This window comes from Typopeltis vanoorti, chromosome 4 (genome assembly GCF_054136105.1).
Source record: "Typopeltis vanoorti isolate ZY-2024b chromosome 4, IOZ_Tvanoo_1.0, whole genome shotgun sequence".
Lineage (NCBI taxonomy): Eukaryota > Metazoa > Arthropoda > Arachnida > Uropygi > Thelyphonidae > Typopeltis > Typopeltis vanoorti.
The window spans coordinates 107,089,822-107,092,591 of NC_143552.1; the positions used below are offsets into that span (position 1 = coordinate 107,089,822).

At 39.3% G+C, this 2,770-nt stretch overlaps 1 pseudogene; it reads right to left on the reverse strand.

Moving 5' to 3' along the window:
• Positions 1 to 2,264: 2,264 nt before the first annotated feature.
• On the reverse strand, positions 2,265 to 2,437 carry LOC150107580 (U2 spliceosomal RNA; annotated as a pseudogene).
• Positions 2,438 to 2,770: the final 333 nt, after the last annotated feature.

Below are 2,770 nucleotides of genomic sequence, written 5' to 3' on the forward strand. Positions count from 1 at the left end.
GAAAGATCACATGACAGGAATGAAATGGAATTTTTACACTTTCTGAGAGATAGTTATATGAAGCAGAATTTGGTAGAGGGGAGGGCTCGGGATACGAGAGTGTTAGATCTTGCTATAAGAGCACAAGAATTATCCATAACTAAGATGGATTCATTGCTTCCAACTGCAGAAAGTGATGATATGGTGTTGACTTGGGAAGTAGCAAAACGTGAAAATTCCAGTTAAAAAGGGTATATGTGGAATTACAAGGCAGGTGATTATGTTACACTTAGGGGACAGCTTGAAGAAGTACCGTGGCATAACGTTCTGCAAGGGAAGGATGTTAACTGTACACAGGGGGGGGGGTTGATGGTCAAGGGGTATCTAGAGGAAGAAATATCACACTGAATACCCAAATCGCACTGAATCACACACTGAATATCACACTGAATACCCAAGGTCAGGAGGGTAAATCGGGTAGGAGTTAAATGGATGAATAATATCCTTAAGCAAGAGATGCAAAAAAGATTTTGTGGAGGTATATAAGGAGAAATATGACCAGTTAACTCATGAACTGTACAGGAACAGGCAAGAAAGGTGACCAGCATGATAAGAAAAGCAAAATCAGATTATGAGAAGTTGACCAAGCAGGCAAATGGAAATCTCAAAGAGTTTTTTTCGTTATGGCAAGTAGGAGAAAAAATGACTATGGAAGAATAACTTTAATGAGTGCAGACGGTAGAGAAGCAAGGGATTTGGAGATAGTAGTAGATTGATAGAGATAGTTGAAGCTTAGAGGACATAATGCTAAAATTGCCAGAGTAACTCACAGGATTACTTGGTTGTTGAAGAAAACATTGACAAGCTGAGATAAGAGAGTTATCCTTCCTCTTTATAAAGCCTTTATAAGACCGCATCTGAATTAGTGTGCTCAGGTCTGGTCACTTGGCTTTCTTGGGATGTGCAAGTGGTGGAGAGGATTCAGAGGCAAGTGAGCAAAATGATGAGTGGTCTATGGAATGCTCCCTATGAGGATAGATTGAAGGTATGTGATTTGCAATAATTGGTTTATAGGCGAAATGGTGCGATACGATAGAAACATTTAAGTTCTTAAAGGAATTTATAGGATTGATCCAGGGAAAATCTTTCAGCACTTGGGTAGAGGAGGCAGAACAACAGGTCATCCCTGGAAGATGTGTAAGAGAATGGTTAGCAATGGCTCGAGGACTAAATAGTTTCTCTCTCTCGATGAGTCTTTGGAATCCTTGGAGGTATCACGAAAAACAGTAATAAATAAATAAATAAATTTTTAGAGAACAGTGAATGAATAAAATTGGTTGGTTGAGTCAGTTGTGAGTGCATCATCTATTAATGGTTTCAAGTAGTGATACGATAGATATTGTGTTGATAATTTGGGGCTCCGTGGATGTGCCCATGCAGTAACAATAATGAAATAGTGATGTAAGAAATCAATAAACGGTGCAGCTGGTAGTAAAGAAAATAGAATCTCTCGGATGAGCAACTCTTGCTATCTAAATGCAAACAAACGCGATCGTAACCGCGTCCTTCTTCTTTCGTAATAACTGTTACAACAGAAACTGTCGGGTCAGGTGAATCAAATCTGTCCTCTTTCAATCCTTCCAAATTCTTCCTTCACTAACACTGTACCAGTTCAAGTTTCTTTTTTTTTTTCTAGAGTCTCTTTTATCTTATCTCTCCGACTTTTCTGTGGCCTTCCTCTTGGTCTCCCCCCCCCCCTCAAATATCATTTCATGAAATCTTGGTATATTTTCTAAATTCATCCTCGTAAGATGTCTAAAACACTTCAAGCGATAGTCAACAAATATTTCTTCAACACTTTTTAGTCCAAAACTCACTTAATGAGTATGGGAGTGGCGAACCCGAGGCATCACATGCCGGACATCCCTTACATCATGCAATATACATCTGTTATATTATCAATAGTCTGGTCATTACTGTTTGTTTGTTTTCCCTTTCTTTCTTGTCTCTTCGCTCCTTCTTCCCGATGTTATTAAAATATTTCGAGGGGTAGGGGTGAATCGTTCCTGGTTCCCATCTCTTGAAGTAGAAGTCTGTCGTTTTTCCAGATGTTTGCCTGGAAAGACGACAGCCTTTCCAGTAGGCTAAAACTGCAAAAGGCTAAGTAAGCCAGCAATAGATTTATTGATGCTAAAAGAAACAAAGGAATCAAAACCACACAGGAAAAAAATGGCAAACCAGTCGTAATATATGTGAATCTATTTGGGCTAATGAGCTTCCCTAATAGAAAGTCAGCTAACCCTGGAGGTAGTGCAATACCATGGCAACTCATGGCAAAGGTGGAGAAAGCATCGAGCTACTTGCCGAGATCCAAAAATCAGTTTAATATCATGATCCCTAATGGAATTCATATAAAATATTATGCTGATGAGAACAGATTGAAGTAAAGTGCAGGATTGCGTCTCCAAAAACTTTGGGTGATCTACAAGTTCGCTTATATCTCGCTGAGTAACTCATAAAGATCACTGCTAAACTTATCATAAGCTCATTCATGGCTCCACAGCGGCAGGCAAAACCTACCACAGCAGATCCGCTCTACTCCCCGGAATCAAGCGCACAAGTGAACATTAGTAAAGCGTCATCAATGCGAACCAGATCCAGAAGAGATTAAGAACAGATCAGACTAGTATCAGTTACACTTTGGCATCATCATCTAGTCATCATCTCTGGTATTCGAACTCGTACGCTCTACTGAAGAGGTGACTTTAAAATAAAAAATAAAAATAAAATA